Source organism: Molossus molossus, unplaced genomic scaffold, assembly GCF_014108415.1.
Source record: "Molossus molossus isolate mMolMol1 unplaced genomic scaffold, mMolMol1.p scaffold_m16_p_17, whole genome shotgun sequence".
NCBI classification, from domain to species: domain Eukaryota; kingdom Metazoa; phylum Chordata; class Mammalia; order Chiroptera; family Molossidae; genus Molossus; species Molossus molossus.
This window is the reverse complement of record NW_023425352.1, coordinates 2,007,550-2,016,612: the sequence shown is the minus strand read 5'-3', so window position 1 is coordinate 2,016,612 and position 9,063 is coordinate 2,007,550. Positions and strand designations below refer to the sequence as shown.

The following is a 9,063-nucleotide window of genomic DNA, read 5'->3' as shown; positions in this document are numbered from 1 at the left end:
CTCGGGTCGGGGCTCAGGCACGACCTCACTGGGAAGCCTTTCCTGTCTCTAGGCAAACTCAGGTCCTCTCACTCAGCACAGAGAGGGCTCCTCTGACGTCATTACCCTTATAACAGAGTGACTATTTTTATGACATTCTTCCCATAATGCACCGAGCCCCGTAGGGGAAGAGAGTGTCTTTCCCACATTCAGGTTTCTGGTCCCTGGTAACTATGGCTGTTCGGTAATGATGGATGGATGGTTGGGATGGATGAATGGATAGACAGATGAAGAGCAGATGGGTGGACAGAGATCCAGATGTATAGATAATGAATGGACAGGTGGATAGATGTCTAGATAAATAGATGGACAGATGATAGCTGGCGGAATGGATGCCTGTTTGCATGGGATAGACAAATGGAGGATGTATCAATGGATGAATAAATGGGTAAATGGACAGGTAGATGGGTATTTGGATGGATGGATGGATGGATGGATGGATGGGTGTTTGGATGGGATAGATGGCTAGATAAGTAGATGGGTAAATGGGAAGGTGGATGGATGGATGGATGGATGGATGGATGGATGGATGGATGGATAATTGGGTCTACTGGTTAATGGCTGGATAGACAGATAGATGGGTGGGCAAACAAATGAAGGGGCAGCTAGACAGTTGAACACGAGTGGCCTTGGGTCACAAAGGACAAGGTCCAGGCTCTTGACCCCCACTCTCTTCTCACCCTGCCTTGTACACACTCGTCTCTTTAACACATGGCTCAGCTCAGTCTCTTTTCTTAGACAGATGTCAGCTTGGATTGTCCTTGCGGTTCATTTTAGGCCCTTGGATCCTTTCCTGAGACCTCCACGGATTCTTGTTTCCATCACGGAAATGGATTTCCATTGCCCCTCCACACGCTTTCTTGTTCATTCGTCAGCTCCTGCAGCCTCCTCTCTGACAGGAGCAGAGCCTCCTGCGGAGCACTGGGAGGTCCAGTCTCTGCCTGCTGACACCTTCCGTCCGGGAACCAGCCTGCCGCTCACAGCTGGCAACAGCGTGGTGCTGCCCGCCCTCACATAGTAGGGTGCAGCTCCAGACCCTCTGCTCCCATTTCCTCCAGGCACAGTGGTGCCCGATGGAAACCCCCTGTCTGAACCTAGCCTGCCATTCATGCATCTTGCCAATCACTCATTCATCAACTCTCACCAGGCAAAATGCCCCTCAGACATGTGCACCAAGAAAAAATTACAGAAAGTTTACAATTCAACATGGCAAAGGCTCAAACAGAGGAAAGAAATACGGAGAACGCGCTCTGGGTGCCAGAGCAGCGAGCCCTGAGGGGTAGGGAGGAGCTGGCCAGGCAGAGCGGGGCAGAGACACCCGACCCCAGCAGAGGGCCATGGCAAGCGGCCAAAGCTGAGTCTGCAGCAAGGGGAGGGAAAGCCACAGAGCTGCCACAGGGTAGAGCCCACAGCCAGCGGACCGGGCACATCTGTCCTTGGTCTGTCCTTGGTCCCTGTGTGGTCCCACAGGTCAAGTGGCCTCTGGGAGAAATGGAAGAGCTGGTGGCATCTGGGCTGTCAGCTGGGGCAGAACGACAGAAGGCCATTGAGCCTGGCGGGCCTGGGGGCAGCCTGGGACTGGACTGGGTCCTCAGGCCACAGGGCTGTAAGCAGGGCAGTGATTCAAGCAGGTCTCTGTTTAGAAAACTTGGCAGGGCTCTGGCCGGTTTGGCTCAGCGGTTAGAGCGTCAGCCTGGGGTCCAGAGAGACCCGGGTTCGGTTCCCGCTAGGGGCATGTGCCTCAGTTGCAGTTTGTCCCCGGCCCTGGTTGGTCGTGTGGGTGGCAGCCACTCGACGTGTCCCTTTCACGTCAATATTTCTCTCTCTCTCTCTCTCTCTTCCTCTCTCCCTCCCACTCTATCTGAACAAAAAATGGAAAAATGTCCTCGGGTGAAGATAAAAAAAAGAAGAAGGAGAAAACTTGGCAGGGTTTTATTCTGGCCAATGCGTGTTGCATGTTGTAAATATGGGAGACACAGAAAGAAAGAAGACCAGGCAAAAGTCAGCCAGGCTAGTGATGATTTCTACAAACTCTTCTTCAAAGAGAGGTTTCAAAGTTCCCTCCCGACCGGGGCTCACACTGGCAGGCTAGGGGGGCGAGGCAGCAGCGGGCAACCGCAAAGCCTGTTCTCTTTTTATTCAATGAACCCACTGCGAACCGCACGCTCAGCAAAAGGCCCAGCCGCGCTGGTCTCGGCCCGAAGGAACCTCCGCGGAGTCCATTCGGGTCCGCACCGCCGGGCTGGCTCGTCCAACGTGGCTTCTGACCCCAAACCACAGGCAACTGAACCAGCGTTTAGAAGGACCTGGAGTCGCAGAGGAGAAAACCAAAGCCCCACGCTTCGGAGGGGGAAGGTCCGCTCTCGGCCTCGGAAACCGTCAGAAGGCCCGGTCACGTGACAGCAGGGCAGCTAGGACCGTGAGCGGAGACTAAGCAGTATCGACCGAAGGGTTTTCTTACTCATCCCATTAGGAATACTCCTGGTTTCTTTTCTCTCCACAATCTATTCCTCCCAGACCTACCTTTCGGAACAAGCTTGAACTTGAAATCAGGCCGAAAGGAGGATTTAGTGACCGCCTTTGCTCCGCTCGGCCCATGGTGCGGAAAGGCGCGTCCACGCCGCTCGCGTCCAGGACAGAGACGGCGCCGTCCCCCAGCAGGGACACCCCATTTGCTAATACGTACAGGCTCAATTCTGGTTACAGGTGAAATTTTCATTTTGACACACTCAGAGGACTCCATTCTTCAGATCCCTCCTACAGAGCCAATAATCAATTCCTTCCCGATTTCTGTTTTCCTTCCTCCCCTTTGTGTACCGATCACAAATCTGCATAAGTTTCTTCCAGCAACGTGGAGACCCGAGATTCTGAAGGACCCCTCCCACTCATTATGCACAGAAATGTGCACATAAAATGTAATCCCGGTCAACTGTCAAGAACAAAAGGGCGATCGAACCCCAGGTACCAGCATGGAGGAGGGTCTTTGACAACCAGATGGCAGCCCAGAAGCTGAACATGTGGCTCCACCAGGGTATCAGGTCTGCATGTAGGCGCCACAGCTCAGGGCCGAGGACGGACCACCCGGGTGAGGACAGGCGTCTAGGCCGAGGACACACCAGAGAGGAACCCCAAACTGAGGCACAACGTGGTAGGGAGCCCACAGTCCGCCCTCTGCGTCAAAACGTGGCTAGAACATCCACACCTGAGGAAGCACCAACGAAATAACGCCATCTGATGAGGGTCGGGGGCGAAGGTCCCCCATCCTCTGGGAAGTTAGCCCCCAACATGAATAGCGAGGGTCGCACTGGTCGCGTTCACGTGGCACGGCATCTCCAGGTATAAACGGGGCTGTGACTGTGCCAGGGGCTAAGGCAGTGCTGCCGTCTACTCCGTTGATGCTGGTGATGCTGTCGGAGGACGGGCAAGCGCGGGCACCGCCTGGGTGACAGGCACACGATGGGACCAGCTCGAAGGAGCATCTTGGTGGGCCTAACACATGACCCTGCATTTACACTTCAACCCCGCCACCCCATTTCTAAACTCCGACCCCAAGGCTACACTGGTGAAAATGCAAAGCAACACGATCTCAGGGACATTGATTTCAGCGTCGATCATAGTAACTACCTGGTGCCAATAAGCCAGCTGCCCCAACACTCACAACAGCAGCCCAGTGCAAACACCACACCCACTAAAAGTGCATATCTTCTAAGAGAAAGGGGGGTAACTATATTTTCAAAAATAAACCATGGAAGGATTAAACCAGAAGCAAATGGAAAATGGTCACAGAGAAGAAGGGAAAACAACTCAGGGCAGGGAAGGCTTAAAGCAAACGTCTGCGGACACACCCATTACACCAGCGTTTAGTTTTCCCTTTAGAATTTGGAATTTCTTTCATAGTTAAAAAATGCCTTAAAGAAAAACATCCCCAAAATGGAAAGCACACTGAAACAAATGAATTTAACTGTGTATCGAGTTGGTGGTAGAGACACACAGAGGGAAAATGTACTTCAGTCGACTTGAACTTGAACGCTCAATGCTGGATAGATTGTATCCCATTAGGGATGTACTAAGAACAAAAGAAAGAAAAAAGAAATCTAACCCGTTATTCAGTAGGTTATCATGTAAATGCTGGTGTTATTCTGAAACCACGTTGGTATATCCTACAATAGAATAACAATGTTACTCTAACACAACCAAGATTCTCATCATAAAAGATATACAAGTATAAAATCAAAGAAGTAAAAACACTGTGATCCTAAATTTGGATGAAAACGATCAGTATGAATGTATAACTTTTCTTTAAAAAATACACAATTTAGCTCTGTCTACCAAAAAGCCTAGAAGCGGTGATGGTCCACTGGCAATGAGCACACTGAGTACAAAGATTATAGTCTCTAAAGACCTTATCCCAAAAGAACCAGGTCTTATTGGGGAAAATGGCAAATTCCAGAAATGAGTAGTGTGATATTGTGATTTATAGTAAGAAATAAACTCAGAATTTCCTAAGTTACAAGAGTGATAAAGGTGAAAGAAATCTTTCGTGACTTCTAACACAGCCCTTTCAATAGCACATAAATCTATGTGGATGAGGTGATTTTGGGGGAAGCCCCTAGTTAACCACAGATGATGGCCAGTTGCCAGGGGAACCTACCACATGATTAGGGGGTTGAAACTTTCAGCCTCACCCCAACCTCTGGGCTGGAGGTTGAACTGACACCCAGTGGCCAGTGATTCCATCAATCACGTCTGAGTCATGAAGCCTCCATAGAAATTCCTAAGTGACGGGGTTTGGTGAGCTTCCGAGCTGGTGACCATGTTGAGGTGCCGGGAGGGAGGCGTGCCCAGAGAGGGCATGACAGCTCCTGCTCCCTCCCCTTCCCCCACACCTTACCCAAAGCCTCTCTGCCACCGGGCTGTTTCTGAAGTGCATCCTTTATAACAAACATAAGTGTCTGCCTGAGTTTTATAAGCCAGTTAGCACATGTTGAACCCAAGGAGGGGGTCGTGCGAACCTCGAATGTATGGTCAGCCAGGAGCACAGGTGCCTTGTGATGGTGTCTGCAGTGAGAAGGGAGAGGGCAGTGTGGACCGAGCCCTCACCTGTGAGACTCTCCGGGTAGGCGATGTCAGGACGGAGTTCAACGGCAGGACAGCCCGGCGATGTCTGCAGACGCGTGGAGAGCTGCTTAGTGTGCGGGAAACGCACATTCGTGAACCAGAAGTGAGGCGTTGAGAGCAGAGTGGTGAGGAGAGAAGAAGGGGCTGTTTTTCCCTTCGGGTAGGAAATGCACAAGGTTGGTCCGGAGCACCTAGGGTGCCAGGAATAAAAGAAGTGACCGAAGACTGCCGGAGTCGTGTCAAGAGACACGAGGACTGACTTGAGCAGCTGTGGACAATGTTGGTTAGAAATCCCAGTGGTATGGCTCAGGGGCTGAGCGTGGCCCACACACTGGGACGTCAAGGTTTCCATTCCCAGTCAGGGCACAGGCCCAGGCTGTGAGTTTGATTCCCGGTTGGGGTGCTAATGGGAGGCAACTAATCAATGTCTCTCTCTCTCAAAAAAATAAAAAATAAAAAAATACAAACATTTCTTTTAAGTGACAGGCAAAATTCTTGCATTGGAAGGGAGAGTAATTTTGGGCACTGGGAATATCTGGGGCTTGGGACTTTTAGGGTGACCCACCGCCCCAATGTGCCTACCAGTCGGTGGGTCTCAGGCAGTCAGGGATGAACCGATCACCCCTCTAGAGGCCTTGAATGTGGGTGCATTACACACTGCCTCCGTCAGATTATTCGGGGTATTTGATGTGGGTACAACCCAAACTTAGGAATGAAAAACCCACTTAGCCGCCTCTGCAGAGAGAATTCTGGAATAAATGATCTTTTTAGAGCACAATGCAGAGGTCACTCTTGAAATTGAGGTCTTCCCCAAAAGCTGCGGGCTGGGGCGGGCTGGCGTTCCCAGGGACTGTTCTTAATGGAAGAACACTTGCTTCGGGAACCGAGTCGGGCTTAATGTAGCCGCTTTCACTTTCCTCCCCGATCGTGCTCGTTACTAAGAGACCGATTTCACAGAAGGACCGGCGACTTAAATCCCTGTAATCACTGGTCCATCCCATGAATTAAGACGGAGCCTTCGCAACTGTGCTGAGTGAGGAAGAATAATTACCGAGTTCATGGCTCTGGGTTCTGTTTACCCTGATATCGTCCGGGATAATCATTTATTTCTTGTAAGTTTTATTAAGCTGTTCAGAAAAGTTCCAGCCATGCTTTATGGCTCTATGAACTGCCCATGTATCCATTTCACAACTTGATTCATTCTGATTAAATTGTTCAACTGTTAATGAGGTTTGGATTGCAATACGGAGAGGCAAACAGTTTTGTACATTAAGGCAGTAAAATATCTTAATATTTCACAAGTTCTCGCTGAACACATAAAACAAAGGCCTCATTTCTGGAAGGAGAGGCTGTAATAATTATGCTCCGTAAAAACAAATGCACGGGGCTCCCTCTACATTATCCGGGCTTGGTGCAGTCACACGCACATGAAGGGAGCCAGGGGGCACCTGGAACCCTCACAAATGCCCGTAGAAATTCTGATACTTTCAAGCCAATTGCCACAGACGAGGTAACCATGTTGACATATTATTCCAAAGAATTTCTGGGGCTAGACAAAAAATTGATTCTTACTCACCTTACTTCACAGTCTGATGAGCTTTGCAATCTGGAGGCCATGGTGCTGGTGAGATGCTGGAGGGTGGCGGGCACTGAGGGCTTCGGGGATGGATGGGAATTATGAATCAGGTGACCAGACATGACTCTTCAGACAGCTCGCCAGCCCTCCGCCCCTCCTCCCGCCTGCTGCAGGTCCCTGGTTCGCCATCTCTTTCTCGTCGGGTACGGCGTTGGCTTTGACAGTCCCTGAGCGAAGACCCGCTGGCCTCACCCTTCGAACACTCCTAGGGACGGTCCCACTACTGAGGAGCCCTCGGGGAATAGAGATGTGGAGCAGGCAGAGGCTGAGGGTGGTAAGGCCTTGCATGGGCCACGTGAACTCCAGAAATGCAATCACTGCATTCATAAACTGGAAATTAAAAGACGTTATCGGCCCAGGCTGCTTCAGAAGCTGTGGCTGTCACACGCACAAGACTTTGCCCCCAACCTACTTTTCAGGGTGGCAGCTCTTTAAACTCAGGGAAGGAAGAGGAAGTTGTATTTGACCGTGAAGACTCGAGAGGTCTTTGCACACATTCCCAAAGGGAAAAGCCATCTCGGAACCTGGAAAGGCATACGCCATGCAATCAGAATGTGTGAGGGACCGCAGGGCACGTCTGAGGCAGGGACGGCTTCCAGTCGAGGACGCGCATGCCCAGCGGGAGCAGCGTCTGTAGCCTCGGTGTGCGGCAGGCCACACCATCTTGGTCACGTTAAGTCGCTCTATGATGTTCACGCAATGACGACATCGCCGAATGACACATTTCTCAGAACGCATCCCTGTCGTGAGGGGGTGCATGACTATATTTTGCAGATGAGAAAACCGAGGCCAGAGACCTCAAACAACTCCCCCACCTCGGGACTGGCCGCAGCAGGAGCAGGGACCAGGAGCAGCCACGAGAGATGGAGCTCGCACCGCAGCCCTCCGCCCCACCCAGGCCCAGCTGACCGGGCGGACTGTTGGGAGCACTTCACAAATGCATGGTGGATTTCTGCCCACACCCTAGGAAATGGCAGGGCTGAGGCTTCTCCAAAGGCAATGCTCGCTCCTCTCGTCCACGCTGTCTCGGGGACAGAACGCTGCATGACCTTGTGCTGAGAACAGGAGGTCAAGGGCCCTTGCAGCTCAAGCCGTCCTGGTGTGTTCGGGCTCGTCTCCACCACGCCCATCACCGGGGGCTGATGGGACCTCCCTCTGCATTACCCCTTTCTTAAGTATCCCTTATTCCATCCCAAACAGGGGGGGAAAGCCGTAGTTTACATGAGTTCTTTTTTTTTTTTTTATCCTCACCGGAGGACATTTTTCCATTTTTTATTCAGGTAGAGTAGGAGGGAGAGAAAGAGAGAGAGAAACATTGATGTGAAAGGGACACATCGAGTGGCTGCCACCCTCATGACCAACCAGGGCCGGGGACAAACTGCAACCGAGGTACATGCCCTTAGCGGGAACCGAACCCCGGTCTCTCTGGACCTCAGGCCGATGCTCCAACCGCTGAGCCAAACTGGCCAGGGCATGAGTTCTTAAATTAAATTAACGTGTCAGTTTTGCTTTAAGATCTGAAGGGACTGGATGCACCAGAGTTTGCCCAGACCGGGCCGTAGGGGCGATTTACCGGGGAACCTCCGTGGAGCCAGCCACCAGGCCCCCCATCCCGACTGGGGCCCGGTTTCTCGGGGCCACCGGACTCCCGCAGCAGAACGGAGGCGCCCGCGCCCCGCTCCAGGCTCCCTGTGGCGGCTGCAGTTTTAGGCGTGAGAAGCTGATGCCGACACGTCCTCTCGGAAACATCTTACCTGTCTCCAGAAAGGGCCTCAAATGCTTTTCTTTTTTTTTTTTATCCTCATCCGAGGACATTTTTCCATTTTTTGTTCAGGTAGAGTGGGAGGGAGAGAGAGGAACAGAGAGAGAGAGAGAAACATCGACGTGAAGGGACACATCGAGTGGCTGCCACCCACACAATCGACCAGGGCCGGGGACAAATTGCAACCGAGGTACGCGCCCCTAGCGGGAACCGAACCCAGGTGTCTCAGGACCGCAGGCCGACGCTCTAACCGCTGAGCCAAACCAGCCAGGGCTCAAATGCTTTTCAAAACTGTGCCGACCCCCAAGCACCCCGTAAGTGCAGACGTCTTAACCGCCCACAGCGTGGGTCCTGCCTGAACCCTCAAGCACACTTGGCCGCAGGTTGTCCTTCACCGGGCCCGCACTGTGCTGGTGGCTGCTGAACCACAGTCCCCGCAGATGACGGCCGGGCACCCTGGGGGACGCCTCAGCGCCTCGGCCCTCACGGGGGCGGCTACGTCGGGAAG

General features: G+C 52.2%; 1 long non-coding RNA gene across 1 annotated transcript; it reads right to left on the bottom strand.

Moving 5' to 3' along the window:
• Window positions 1-4,138: 4,138 nt before the first annotated feature.
• On the bottom strand, window positions 4,139-7,098 carry LOC118632587. The gene is made up of 3 exons (XR_004960047.1): window positions 6,734-7,098; window positions 5,140-5,348; window positions 4,139-4,199 (listed from the first exon to the last, which is right to left on the bottom strand). It is a non-coding gene; the product is annotated as an uncharacterized LOC118632587 (long non-coding RNA).
• Between the last annotated feature and the right edge of the window lie 1,965 nt (window positions 7,099-9,063).